Below are 15,353 nucleotides of genomic sequence, written 5' to 3'. Positions count from 1 at the left end.
ACCATGTGTTCGTCTCGAAGCTACTGGCAGGTCAACAAACTATTCTGAGCTGTCCTAAAAGTAAGACGCCCGCAAATCACTCTTTAAGCAACTCCCCAAGAACAAATTTCAGAAATGTAAAAAATGGCGTCTAATGCGTCAAGCCTACACCTAGGCTATGCGTTGTGCTTTCGTGCAGGGCTTCGAACTAATTTTGACCACTCAGAGACCTTTACAACGGCTCTTTTTTAAGATAGTCATTGTTAAGACAGTTCCTTTGATAATTATATCTGATAATCTACCCTCATGGAGAGCCTAAGTGAAACGACAGTAAGGTAGCAAAGAGATGCCAAGAGGTCCCGATAAAAAAAAAAGAGGGCAGAAACAATGTACGTCCATCTCGTGCCACCAAAATATACCTACGGGTTGCTATTTATTTTGTTCTTGTTCTCAGTGTTTTTCTTGTGCAAATACTAAATAAAATACCACTGGACAGCCATTACTGCCCTTGTTGCTGACTCTGTAGCTGCAGGGGTAGAGCACAAAATTCTCGGTGAAAAAGTCGACATCTTTGCACTGGCTAACAATGGGCTCTCCTTGTGAACCAACGTAAATGCGCACGGGCCCGGTGATAGCTATGGGGCAGTTGCTGTTTCTGTTTTCATATTTTCCTTTAGGTCGTCAGATTGCACTGATGTATCATTTGCGTCGTGGTGGCCCATAGTCTCGTGGATCATAAACGCTCCAGCTGAGCACGGCACGCTGACACAGCCTGCGAAAGAATGCACAACAGACTGTACTATTCCTAAGTGGTGCACTATGTGTAACACGGGCTTCACAAGTCTTGACTCGTGACTCCGACGTGACGGCAGCGAAAACAAAAAAAATAGCATTTTACTCAATCCTCCTGTTTTTCGTGACCCGAAGTATGCATCTTGAAGGTTTTGTATTTCCTGGAAACCACACTGCGGGAAGTAATCGGACAAAACATAATTCTGAGCACACGGCCATGAAAACCAAAATGTTTAAATACGCGACACATTCAGAGAAGATTCCTCTACACCAGTGCAGGTTTTCATCCTGCATTGGTATCTGCAACTTTCATCATAACTAAACGTAAAACTCACTGCAGCAAGAATTCTTTATTGATACTTTGTTGAGCGCAGTAAAAAGAACACAGGACGAGGGATACAACAACGAGCATGTTCAGTACATCAACACTTTTGTACACCTGAGAGACGTTTCGCTCATAGGTACAATATTGGCGCACCTGTACCCATATCACCTGTGCGTTTGTTAACACAGAAATGTGTTGCGGGGCATCCGATAGCGAGCTATGCCTTCCACGATTGAATGGGATTAGCAAAATCAGAATTGGCAGCTTGATTAGCGCAAAAGATGTGCGAACATAACTCATTTAGGAAGCAACAGCAAATACTCGCCGCAGCCTCGGAAGCGTGTTGCCCAAAAAACTTTAGTCCGCAATCAGAAGTGAACATGTATGCGGCGCCATGACAATTATACTGAACTGCGGAGATAACACAGAAACCTACACGACAGTTATGCCCTGCGAACGTTTGAAATGGACACAAATTACACCCTACAGCTGTGTAATACCGCCGACCAACATTAGATGCTCTCCTGTGCCAGATGCACTAAGCGCCATAATTGCGAGTTAAAAAAACCTCTCCTGGGTCACTGAAGTGCAGAGGCTAAGGAAACGAATCTCAACCGCATCGCCAATTATGCGCATCTTCCTGGCAGCCACTGAAGAAGCGAAGAAGCGATTGCCGCTCCATGGTTTTGCTGTGCGAGTCGTATCTGGATGGCGTGTTGCGCTATAGCCTTCCAGTCCTGTAGCAACTGACGCCTACAATCAAAAGACAGCTGGATGCAGCGAGGAAAAACTGCCTCAGAAAATGCCTCGGACTTCCTAAAGGTTTGTCCTGTTCTGAGACAACTGCTGAAGCAGGTTGGCTCCCCTTGGACATGCTACGGCTTCACGAAATGCTCCTTGTTCATTTGACGCACACGCTATATGCACGAACCCACTTCCTGTCCCGTATTGCTGTTCAAAGTCAGAATTTTAGGTTTGGACAAGCAATAAAAAGTATTAATGCGTCAATTCCAGCTCAAACACCGCCGATCTTGCCACAGAACTTCTCGCCCTGGAATCTTACGCCTCTCATGAAAAAATCATTCATACCTGTTATTGATTAAAAGAAACATATACTTCGAATTTGCCTGCTGCAGATAACGCTGGCATAGATTAACAGATTTTTCTCTGCAACTACTCACATTTATACCGATGGATCGGCAACCCCTGAGTGCAGCTCCTCGGGATTTTCATTTCAACAAGCGAAAAAGCATTGGCATATCGACCGACTTCGCCTGCGTCGGCGGAGCTATACGGGATTAGGGAAGCACTTCGATACATTCTACGCCAGCCGGCAACATGTTGGACCGTTTTCTCTGATTCAAGGGCAGCACTTCAAAGTTTAGAACGCGCAAGTTGTTTCAGCTTTAACGAACATGTTCAGCTTGACGTAAAGTATTTGCACTATCTCGCATCCGCCACGGGACATGGGGTTACCTTCCAGGGGCTTCCAAGCCAGAGCGGCAAAGTGGGAAACGAGAAAGCGGGCGAGGCTGCCCGCAGGGCCCTACAAATGAGAAAAAGAAAGGTTTTCTTCACGAAGCATGATGCCGCCACAATGACGAAGACACTAGCTCTGCCAGAAAGGAACCGTTTATGGTCCTTGCAGGAGCATCATTATGGTTTTTTTTCCACTACATACAACCATATGTCAGAGTGCGGCTGTCAGAGCGTCTACCCCGCAACTTGGAGACATTGTTCCAAAGGCTTCGTCCTAATTCAAGAATAACAAATTCTTATCTACATCGGATCGGTCAGACATCGAGCCCATATTGCTATAATTGTGGTTCATTTGAAACTGTTGAACATATATAACTGGAATGCTCTGCCTATGACGACTCAAGGTGCCGTTTACAACATAAAATTGATTGCCTCCACCCTGGACCATTCACACTAAGATTGGTACTTCTACCAGGGCCGTCTTCGTCCGCTCAGTGCATAAGTTTGACCGCGCTATTTGAATTCATCCAAGAAATTGGTGTGTCCATGAAATTGTAGTCGTCCCTTCATCTCAAGAACCTTTGAACTCAGTCGCCTGAAGAAGGATCATATTTTATTTTTGTTCTCTTCTTCTACCAACCTCCCCTTCACTACACCTACTACCTTTTTCTATCTCCTCCTTTCCCCGTAGAGTAGCATGCCAGTGAACTGATGTCGGAAAACCTCTCTCTCTGCATTTTCTTCTTTAATAGAAAGTTTCCCTTTTCTCTCTCTACTGTACAGCTTGGAAAGACCTTACAAATTTTATTCACTGTACCAAGCCACGCCGCCGATTACGCATGTGACCATGCAAAGCTCTTAAATATCGCGCTTATACTATGGTACCTCTCCGCGATCAGCCTCGAAGGGAAGTCTTAACACTTCAGGGAAACAAATACGTGCGATCTTACCTTCTCGAAAAGCACAACGAAAGTCTTGTGGCGACGTCTCAGTAACCGCACGCACACTCTCCAAAACGTAGCTATGAATTGGTTGAGAGCAAAGTGAGGTTAAACAAAGGCGTTTGTTGAAGGCGCTCCGCGATGCGTACTTCAAAGCATGCAATGAAATGACGCTTACCTGCTGTTACGCTATCTGTCGATTGAGGGCTAACTATGATCATGCGAAAGATTTGAAGAACACGCCGCAAACGCGGCACGAGCAAAGATTTCTCCCTCCCACAACTCAAGGCAGAGCAAGACACAATACAAGCTATGCGCGACAAACGAATGCGGTGCCGTGGGCACAGAGAAGCATAGAGAGCAAGCAGTGATGAGGTGCAGTAATCAGTGCCACCGCTATTGCAGAATACTTTTGATTTTTTTTTCTGCGACGCCTTGTAGACAAACAACACTGCCGTAAGCACATTGGTTTTGTTTATTTATGTTTTGTTTTTAAAACCCGGCTGCATCGGGTTGTGTTATCTGCGTCCCAAGAGAAACTTCTGTTTTAATAGTTCTTATGCCGCACGGCTTATATGATTATATAGGGAGAACGTTTCACCCAAACCTCACTTGCCTAGAATTTTCTTCTTAAAGCTACATTGCCGTCGATGTAATTCGACTGTTCGAGAAACATCCCGCCAAAAGATAAATGTCCGGCAGAGCAGACACCGCGGAATTCGATTCGCAACACTCGCCTCTGCATGTCACTTTGTTGACTGCTGCTTCGCCGCCTGTGTATTCATTAAGTGGTTATTGGAGGAAATCTTTGCTCCAATTAACTTGTTTTTTCATCAAGGCAACAGTGTGGTTTTTGCATACGTGACAGTACATTTAGGAAGTCTCCATACCCACTGCTGTTACGCAGATACGTTGTGCTGATATCCAATTTAAGCCATATTCAACTTTTTTTCCTCACTATTCCGTCAAATTACAGAAACTCCCTTCATTTTCCGAAATACGGCAACTCTTCGCGTTTTCTAATGGGCACTCCCAACATTTTTCAAAACACAAAGCAGTTTACCTTTTGATACGTAGGCTTTGTGAACCCGGGGGTCAAATTTGACCACCCGGGGATCTTTACCCGGCATAGAAATAGAAATGTGGACATTATGTCTCTGCCTTACTTCAATAAGAAGTCGTTCATTAAAAGAAAACTCCGGAAACGCTGACAGAAACACTGCGGCACGCAAACAGAATATAAACGTCATGCAATTATACCACAAACAGGTAGATACACAAGAGAAAAAGTACACTTTTCTGTACAAGTTGCTCTTTGTTGTTTAAGGATAGGGCATACACAGTCCACAAATGAATACGTTGTGAATGAAACATCACGACCAACATTTGACAAATGGGGAGGAGATCTTTCTTTACACCTTGTCCCAATTGAAAGTGAGACACTCAAAACACCAAGACAGAGACACTTCGCCAATGTATACAGCCCACACCTACCGCTACACCCACCGCACTTTCTTTCGAATCAAGGAATTATTTATTAAAAAAAATTATACTGCTTGGCTGAGGTTGATTTTTTAAGGAAAATTTTTGGTCACACATAACCACACCTTGTCCATCAGTAATGAGGGTAGTTCTGAAATAATTTGCCGTGACAGTCGAGAACTTTATCATTTTTGGTAGGCAAAACGTTCCGCGACGCAGCTAGATTGTAAGCACAAATCCTTTTCTCGCTCTGAGCATTCTTTTATTTCGTATTGACTGAATAACCATTGGCCGTAAGCACCAATTTTACGGAACCATCTTACGTAACTCACCCGCGACAAAGTGCACTCTTTTTTGGCGCTCTTTGATCTAGAAGCCCATGCGCAATTAAACACAGTGATTTTGAGCATCATTAGCTTCATTATTGATATTTTCTGTTCGTTTGCAGCACGCACTTGTGAGGGATATGGGTATGTAATTTTCAATGTGCACTCGATTGCCAGATTTGTAGGTTTGTGTAATCCTAGCGCACACACAGTCAGCAGGTATTTGATATGTTCTGAGCGATCCTGTGAAGCTAATACAAGAAAAAGGGGTCATATGCGTGCATACCATTTGAAGAGCAAATTAGACGCATTGTCGGAACCTACAGATTTTTCCACGTTGATCTGTAGCAGCAAGGTAAGAACGTCTTCGTCGGTGATCGTGATATCAGGCACAGAAGAAAAGTATTGCAATACAAATTGGAGTGGCTTCGATTCATGCACCAATACCTACTGAAAGTATGTGTTGAAACAATTTGCAACTATGTGGTAGTCTGCCATGATGTTTCCGTCGACTTCGATTCGCGAGACTCGATTTTCAGGTTTGGATAAGAACCGCCAAAACATTTGTGGCTTGAATGGCATACAGCTTTTTAACGCGGATGAAGGGAACGTATTTCTGAAAGGTTTAATTCTCTACTTCAAAAGACAAGAAAGTTCAGCAGAAACAGGAGTGTTCTTGCTATTCTTGCGCGGCCGTTTCAGTTTCCATTGAATGTGAATTGTATCTAGAGTAACCCAAGGCGTTTTCATTCCAAGTCATTCCTTCTTGGTTGAGATGAATGGATCTTCACAATACGAAACTGTTTGTGCGAAACAGTTCCACGAATCGGATACATTACTAGTAGCGTCATCACCAGTTTTTTTTTAATTTTGAGTCTAGGAAATGAATAAAGCGTATGTCCTGGCTCTACCGTGGTCTTTCATTGTAACATGCAAGTTCCAATTGTTTCATTGGACATGCGGGGATTCCGAATTTACTCTTAGAAATAGCATGCTGTGCTCCCATACACCGTCTCCTATACAATTTGCTGGCTCTAGATTGTGTGACACAAAGGCAAGGTCAAGTGAACTGGGAGATTGATTTTCAATACGTGTTGGTTCTTTACAAGGCGAAATAGTGAAAAACTAGGAATTATAGCCAGTTGTACCTCAGAGCTGGCATTTTTTTCGCTGGCGGATTTTAAGGTGTTCCAGTCAATACCAGGTAAATTGGCGTCATCGGTTAGAAGAACTTCAGTTCGGTGGTTTACTTGGCCCGGAAGGTAGTCTTATAGTTGCGCAAGGTAATCATCACGAGTGCCAGGCTTCCCATAATTACCCCATATTAGCATTGATCCACAAAGAGAGCATACGGTGCCTCAAACACTTTTGTTGTTGTTGATGCCTTGTTTCTTGGCACATGTTGTGCCTTACTTAGCCGCAATCGCAGCGCCGCCACCCCAAACGTCCAGTTCCGACAGTACGGCGGAGTAGTTGAAGGGGTTATTTCTGAGTCGTGTACGCGAGAATGTTACCACGTTTGCGTGATTACCACGATGCATGGGCAGCACATACACACGAAACAAGATCACATGTCTTGCGGGATCTTCTAACTTGGCTGATATGAAAAGGTTGTACAGTTCTTGAAGGGAAGAACAAAGTTAAGGTCAGATAATAAATATTGCACGAAATATAACCAGACTCTAATTGTGTCTTTGTTCCCAACGGTGGGTGATGAAACTTCCACGCTTTTAGATCCGGGTTTTGTTTTTAATCATCGATGACACTTTGTTACGAGGAGTGACTTCAAATGTGGTTTATTACACCATAAAACGATTGCCACCTCTCTTGAATATAGCAATATCTGTTGATCTTTGTAGTGTTGGATTACGTCGAAGTTTCGCTGCACATATTACAATGTATTGCAAACTCTGGCGCAAGCGTAGACGGCCTACTTAAGATTTATAAGCAATGCCCGAAGACCGTATGGAACATTCTGTGCGAAAATTATTAAGAACAAATAAAAGAAAAAATACTGGATCACAACAGAGATAATCAACGCAATAAGAAAGATAAAATAAATACCAATGGCGTGTTCAAAGAACTGCCAGCTCATTGATAAAAACTGCTTTTCGGTCATCCCTCTAGAGCTGAAATATCTGTTTTTGTTTGAAAAGTAGGTCTTTTGAAGCAACATGAAATCTTTTCTAGCAAACAGGAACGTCAAATGTCGGAGATACCTTTACTTAAAGCCACCTGTCGTTCGCATGAAACTGGAGATAGCGCTTGAAAGAAAACACTTGCTTTCTACTGGTTTGTTTGATTTCATTTAATTGTGATTGGGGCTTACTTTTACATTTTTTCGAATGTAATGCTACGTCCCGCATTTAAAGATATAAAAACTGAGAACATAGTGTCGTTTAATCCCAGTTTAGTTTACTGCTATTCCGCAGTAATGATAAGAAATACTAGACCTGCCGGAATGCTAAGGAATTTTCACAAAGATATGCCGAGTGCGTTTTTTAAATTCCCATGTGTACGTTTACAGCGTTCGATTACCCAATATTCTTTTTACACATGATTGAAGCGTATTGAAGCTATTCTAATCGATCAACCCGTCATAAAATCGGCCATTAGAATTTACGGGCCGATCTCTCCCCCTAGCGCATGTTTGACATAGTGGAGCATACGGTAAATAAGTCACTATTGTTTACTTTGAGGATGACGGTATTTAAAAAAAAAACATTCCGACACTGGTTCCGTCGGGGCTACATACTGTTACTGCAATAATTGAAACTATCATGAATCTCTCGTACACAAAAGTAATGGAGGTAAAACACATAATATATTCCAATTCCTTGCCAAGGCTTTCAAAAATCGTCACCATCAACAGCCCACTCATGGCTGCTCGAGCGTAAAAGCCTTTCCCATTAACATCCACAAGCACTTGTCCAGCGCTGCTTGAGTCCACTGTTGGCCACTGAACTTGCGTACTTCATCCCTTCACCTTTGTAATGGCCTTCACCTTGGTAATGCTGCCTACAAATCTCTTATATATTTAATCTAGGAGTTTTACGTGGGTCGCTTGTATTTCCTAGACCTCTAAAGCTTTTACCATGGATGCGGGTTCTACTGAGTGAAACGCTTTCTCATGGTCGATATATGCCACGTAAAGGGGTTGAGCGCTTTTTGCGAATTTTTCTATCACTTGATTAACTGCATGGATGTGATCCATGGTTGTGGAAAACCCGCTCGATATCTGAGCTCGGTATCACGGCTGTCGCTAATGCGCTTAACTATCACCTTTGTAAACAGCGTTCGGGTAACTGGGGGTCGACAGTTATTATCAGTTATTATCATAATATAATATCAGTGGTATCCAGTCTGTTGTAAAATAGTTATGATAACTTTATTATCTCGGTCATGGTATGCGTAATGTAATTGTCTCTAAGCACGTAGACGTTGTAATTGCCTCTTGCAAGCTGCTCTTAGTTGCTTTGAATCCTCCTATTGGTAACGGTTCCCCTGTCACTGGCATGTTATATTCACGAATGTAGTTTTTCTACTTCTTTTAATCCTTTTACAGATATTGCTGGATTCAACTTGATGAAAGATACTTGACCCCGTAATGTTCATACGTTTCGCAATGAGGTCTTTCGTTTTTCGGTCAGTTTTCCCGTTTATTTTCTAAATGCTCTTTCTCCCACACCTGCTGCAGAGTCTGTGATTGCCGTTCTTAGGTTGTCGTTTAGTCGGTATGCACTATCCTTGTTCTCATTGAGAAGAGCAAATTTGTTTTTGAGCGTTGTTTTATCTTCCTCCGCGCTGGCTCGTACTGAGTCCATGCTGGGTTCCTTACTTCTCCCGAGCTTCATTCTTTCTTTTTCGAGATTCAGGGTTACCTTGCACATAACCATCTTACGAATGCGGTTTCACAACTTACAGCCTATACGTCCTGCGCAAATCCCCTACCTGACACCTAAAATTAGGTGAATTTTTTATGTTTTATCATTAGCACTTTTGCAGGTTCATTTCCTATTTTTTCGTTTGTAGAAGAATGTGTTCATCAACAGAGATTATTTCTCTCCAAAAATCCAACCACTGTATCTCCTCAACCTTTGCGACTGTATAATCCAAAGTTCTCTACTGACATTACTCCGATTTTCTGCTTACCAAATTTTCTGTTAAATTCACCCATCGCAATTTTTAAGTGTTGTTCCCCTATTCACTGCTGATTCCACATCTCCGTTGAAAATAGTACGAATTCATCTTAGTAATTTTTTGTGGGGCATAGGCCGGAACTCTATTTAACCTGCAACGCTTATTTAGCTAGATAACTACCGCTGAAACTCTTTCGGCAAGGCTAAACGATTATTCCATGTTGCGTCCTCATTCTTCCTGAATTAAGAATTACACTTTTTCTTTCTTCTCAAGGAGTCCTCTTTAGCACAAAGTATGCAGGCCGGTGAGCTTCATAAAGCCTTCTCCTGTTTATCTATTTTTGCTTGGCTCTATGATATCCCAAGTGATGTCTAAGGCGTTGCGCTTCTGAGCACAAGGACGTGGGTTCGATTCCCGCTAGCGGCGGATGCCTTTGTGATTTAGAAAAAAAAAACGCGGGTGTGCTCGAGATATCGGGAGATGTTAAAGATCCCAAGGTGGTCAAAAGTAATCCGAAGCCCTCCACTACAGCGCGCCTGATCGTATGTCTGTCGTCGGCGCTTTCAACCTTTTATCAATATATCAATGAACCCCAGCTATTGTCTTAGACCTCCGCTACTATGCAGTTCAGCTTTCCTCGCTGGACAGGGTTCGTGCATTGAACATTGCCAGAGTCGCGTTCCGAATCCGACCTCTATATCAGGGCAAACTTCAAATAAAAAAATGCTGTATATAATGTTCCCCGGATATGCGAATTTATTAAGTAACACCTTAGCCACTGGTAGCAGTTTGTCGTATATGAAAGCCACCGATTTTTTTCTCGCCCGTTCATTTTACTACCCTAAGGAAGTGCATTAAATGAAATGGTCTTACCGTATTTACTCAATTGTAATCACCCCCTGTTTTCAACCGTTGCGATTCCCTAAGTTGGGGGGGGGGTGATTATTATATTCGAAAAACTAAAATAGAACCCCTCTCCTGCGATATTTTTTCGCAGCCGCATCTCGACGAGCCCGGCGTAGGGAATATCGCTTTAATTATTTTGCAAACGTCCAAATGAAAAAATGGTACAGACAGTGAAGCCACCACTTACCTATTTGCCTTGCCTTAGCCACTATTCGATTCCGTTGTGCCGCTTGGGCCGCCGCTTTTATTATCCCCCAGAAGGTTGCCTTGCGTTCCGCTTAAGTGCTTTCCACTTGGAAACCTCAGGAATAATTTCGCCAAAACATCAACTCGAACCCTCTTCCACTTGTCTGAAATCCACCTAGCCGATGGCTGCTTAGAAACGGTTGTGCGTGGATTCGAATGGAAACTTTCTTTTTCTACACTCTCTCGTAAAGCAGGGGAGGGTGCTTAGAATCGGGTTGGGTGCTTAAAATCGAATAAATATGGTATTTGTAGTGTATCAATCACATGCCCCTGAGATTACTGTACCCATCGCACTGTTCGCAGATGACTCTGTAAGACAAAGTTGTATTAAAACCATGCCGATGAGATCAAAGTATTTTTGTCTGCACATGAAAAAAAAATGGCCGGACAACTGGCAAAGGGTTTCAAAGATCGACAAAGCGCTGTACGTATCTGTCACTAGAAGTCGCTTATGGTTACTCCTATTGCGTTCAATGTGTCCCGTTGAAAAGGTTTCAACGTTTAAATGCATAGGCTGGAAGTTTACCTCAAATACGTGCTGGTATCACCATAGAGATTAGGCACGTAGTGCGACCAGAAAACTGGAATAGAAGATACGTGTACACTGCTACCGCTGAAGTAAAGTTTTAGGCATCAAAACGATATAGCTAGGTGCTACAGAATATGCCAAAATTCTATGTGAACCGCACACCTTAGCAAATTCTTCTAAACTCTACAACCCGTAATGGGTTTCGCCGAGAATTTTTAAAGAAAACAATCCCGGGTCGTCTACTCTAACTTGAAACCTGGGGAAAACGGAGCATGCGTGGATGAGTGTATTACTGGCACCTTGGCGTTTTGCCCCACAGAGATGAAACCAGTGGTGGGTAGAGATACAGCTTTGCTGTAAAAGTTTCTTCTTTTGAAGCACGAAACATTCTAGGGCGAGAAGCAGTGTCCCGGTGTTTTAGGACCGTGCCGTAATGAGACGACGCTTACGAAGATGACAAAAGACGCCGACACCCCGAGCCCATAAGGCGCTTCGCCCCTAATGTCGCCATTGCCACTCCCGCAACCCCTCCCTAAGTTCTTAAGCATCCAGGAATTCCCTCTCTATAATGATGCACTCAATGTGAGCGCTTTAGTTTCAAGGTGGTGTTCTTTATTGTTTTCAGAAATAGCAAAAAGAAAGATTTTAGCCGATCTCTTGATGACTATTGTTATAATCCTAACAGCAGGTATTTGCCAATAATGACAACACGCAATAACTAATTTAAACACAGCTCTTTTCCTTGAGCAACAAAACAGTAAAATCAAATGATCAGATGTCACAGTAAAGACGCGTTCTATAAATGAATTCATTGAAACTGTCAACAGCACACACGTACCCTCCAAACTACTTTACCAAATGTTATCAATGCCTTCACCTGTGTTCGAATTTCCAGGAATGTACCTTTTTTATTATGTAACGTTAGTATATCTTGGCCTCTCACTCAGGTTGTAGCCTAAACCTAGGTGACAGTATCAACAGACTCCCATAGTTGATATTGTCACAGTGTGTGGGAGAGTCGAAGAATGAGAGTTAATAAATAGCCCCAAGCGTTGTGGGCATGTGCTAGGGCTCAGCTAAAAAGAAGACGCTTGGCGTGTTGGGGTTTCGAGGAGCAAGTAGAGGAAGAAGAGGTTCGTGCTATGGCCAAAAGGTTCTCGCTTCTCTAAAAATATGTGTTAAATTCTCCTTTTCTTTAAGTATTACTCTCCTTAACAATATTACAAACTCAAGATCTGTTACCGCGATCGAAGTGCTAGCGCAGGTCAGTACATAAAAATCGATAGGCGTTCTACGTCGCACTGCTCCATGCGCACGAGCAGTATTTCACTGCAATACGTCCACAGTTTAAAGCGGTAAAAGCTGACGCTGTTGTTCTTTTTTTGTGCTACATGGTGCTTACAGGTACCACACAGACAAAACAAAATCTTGGTTCAATCGAGGGATTGCCTTGTTAGAACCATACTGACGCCACTTTCAGCGCTAACTTTGCTCTAATATTGTATAATTAGGACCAACTTGAATGTGCGGGCTACTCACTAGCTCATTTCGCCGTATAAAACGTAATGCCCCCCGCTATGCGGCTGGCTGATGCAGACAAAAGCAAACGCAAGGTACGCAGTTCTCATAAGCTTGCAAAACGAGATATTTTCTCTTATATTTAACTCCATTCAATTTGTAGCAGTAAGAAAGGTAAGGTGAACAATAGAAGTTACGATAGCACACGTAAAGTATACAAGCACAAGTGAGAACTTTTGTTGAAGCTGCGTGGACCATACTTGCTATATTTGCAATTGAGTGTGGCGCTTTGAATTTGCCCTGCACGACACAGGCCCATTAGTGTAGCGACATTGTTTTACGCGACGGTGCTTGTGGAGCATACAACATGTTTCACGTAATAAATACTGCGGACGGCAATAAACCAAAGGAGGACAGTGGTCCTGGCCAGTGTGGTGGGCCCATCTGGCCGTAAAAAAGGCATTGCGAAATTCGCTGCAGATTAACCACGCACTAACCTTGGCTTGAAAAGCGGTCCTTGACGCCATTGCGGACATCACGAAAGATGCAATTTTGCGGAGCGACCAATTTTGAACAAAAATTCAATATTTTAATTAATAAAGAACATCTTGCGGCCGGACAAGTGCTGGGTGAACTATAAATTACCGAATACTTAAAAAAACAAAGTTGTACTTTGATTGGCCCATTTAGAGGTTGGCTAGGAATCGGAGTAATAAGGGACTAATCTGTGCGTAACACAAAATAGCGTCACAGGCTTTTTTTTCCTTTTTGCGGATGAAAGTAGCTATAGAAACAATATAGGCTGGCTACACATTCCGTAGAACCTTGGTATAGCGTGGGAGCTGACAACCTGTTCTGCTTACGTTCATCAACTCTCAGGCAACGAGCGCAACACCTTTTTTTCGCAACATTCAAAGGTTCAAATTCATAGTATTGCACTTCTTAAATTTTTAAATTTTGTTTGTTGCCCCGCTTTCCTGTATATTTATTTGCCTGCTTAAAATATGTTTTACTGTTTGAAGGACTACGAAGTTTGTCTGCTAGAAAATGCCGTAACCAAATTACCGATTTTGTGTATGCTAGTGTTCTTTAATTTACTGTTATCTGCTACATTTCTGACCTATATGGTTATTAAGTTTTTTTAAAGCTACAGGTGCAGGGGAAATCGGGAACTAGAAATTTCTTTATTTCGGCATCAATTTGAGATTAGATTGTGCAATGTTTGTTTCCTAAATAGATTACTATATACAATGTAGCAAGACTTAGACGAGTGATGTATATCACCAGTACATATTGCAACGTCCTTTCTCGATGTCTTAGCCAACGAATTGGTCATGCTCAAGATATCACAGACGAAGGAAATGTTTTTGTCAAGGCTGCTGGTTACCATGACTTCTGGTTGCACGTTTGCTTATTGTATCATTGCTCATTGTATTTTTTGGTAAAAATACTAAGCACGCAATTTTTTTGTAGAGCACAACGCTCCACATTTAGTAAGTTTGTGACTAGTCAATACCTTACTGTGGCAGATGTTTAAGAAGCCGTTTAACGTTTAAGAAAGCCCAAGAAGCTGTTTAGCGTTTGTTGTTGAAAAAAAAAAACATTTGTTGCTGAGGTTTAGAACTTATGTAAAAAATTATATTTGGGCCCCTACGTGCACATTGAAAACCGTTATTGTTTTCAAACATAAATTCTTCTCGATTTATACTTTTACGGCTATATTTTAGAGTATTACGCCAAGGCCCCTCCAGTGCGGCAAATGCAGATAGAAAAAAGGAACCGTAAATAGTTCTGCTTCCGCGTGGTTGTGACATAGGCACAAGTGATGTACTAGTATCGAAGTATCTTTTAATGAAGATGTAAATTCAAAGTTACTTGCCATACTTGTTTGAGCGTTGCACCTGCTTATGAATTAAACGTTCAAGGCAGGTTTGGAAAAAGAAAGGTAACATCGACTTGCAACGCTGAAAAAGTCATAAGTGCCGGAAATCAACCCTTTCTTGCTGTGTGATATCTGGGGAGCAGAGTATTTATTACGGGCTGTATACCTTCCCATAAAGCTTCCTTTTGCGTCGTTTTGGGCGCATGCTAAGGCTTTGGCGGGGCGAAAAATTGCGAATCGCTGTTCAGCGGTACTCGTAATAAGGCTGCATAAAAGCGTTCCAGGAAGTTAAATCGCTATTTATTCACGCAATTGTTTGAAAACATTTTTAAGAACCATTCAGTAACAGTTAGAGAACAATATTTTCTCAAAACGTGCGACTGTAAAATTTTTTGCCTAGCACATACCGAAGTGCGGTATTTGAAAAGGCGTGAAAACTGTAGTTGCACTCGACATCCTGCAAAACGTCACAGTTTCTTTTAAAAATAGTACTATCAGCCTATAATACAGAAACTGCAGAAGAACATTATTTGGTTTCTTCTTCGTCTCTCCTCATACCTTTCTCCAGTTTTACGATCAACAAAACCTTGAAGTGTGGACCATGATGGGTCCCGACAGTAGGCATCACCCCAGGGGGTGCTATAAAGACGAAATTAAAGCAGACCTTAATGCTTCCAGTGATTTTGATTATCGAATAGACCGATGGACATTCAAGAACAAAACAAAGTAAGTGCCCTTCACAACGACTTGAGGCTTTGTCGGTCATTTTTATAGGGTTTCCGAGACTCTTTTTTTCATTGATATCTTC

The 15,353-nt window shown here is 42.3% G+C and overlaps 1 long non-coding RNA gene across 1 annotated transcript in view; it reads left to right on the top strand.

Moving 5' to 3' along the window:
- LOC144148726 (uncharacterized) overlaps window positions 1–15,353 on the top strand; it is a 47,986-nt gene that overhangs the window by 15,657 nt on the left and 16,976 nt on the right. The window contains exon 2 of the long non-coding RNA XR_013318039.1: window positions 15,114–15,271. This is a non-coding gene — a long non-coding RNA (uncharacterized LOC144148726). The remainder of the gene's footprint in view (window positions 1–15,113; window positions 15,272–15,353) is intronic.

The sequence above is a fragment of the Haemaphysalis longicornis genome, unplaced genomic scaffold (genome assembly GCF_048455015.1).
Source record: "Haemaphysalis longicornis isolate Haplotype H1 unplaced genomic scaffold, Haemaphysalis longicornis Haplotype H1 scaffold_8, whole genome shotgun sequence".
In the NCBI taxonomy this organism is placed as follows: domain Eukaryota; kingdom Metazoa; phylum Arthropoda; class Arachnida; order Ixodida; family Ixodidae; genus Haemaphysalis; species Haemaphysalis longicornis.
Note: the sequence above shows the minus strand (reverse complement) of the source record. Positions and strands in the feature narration are given on the sequence as shown.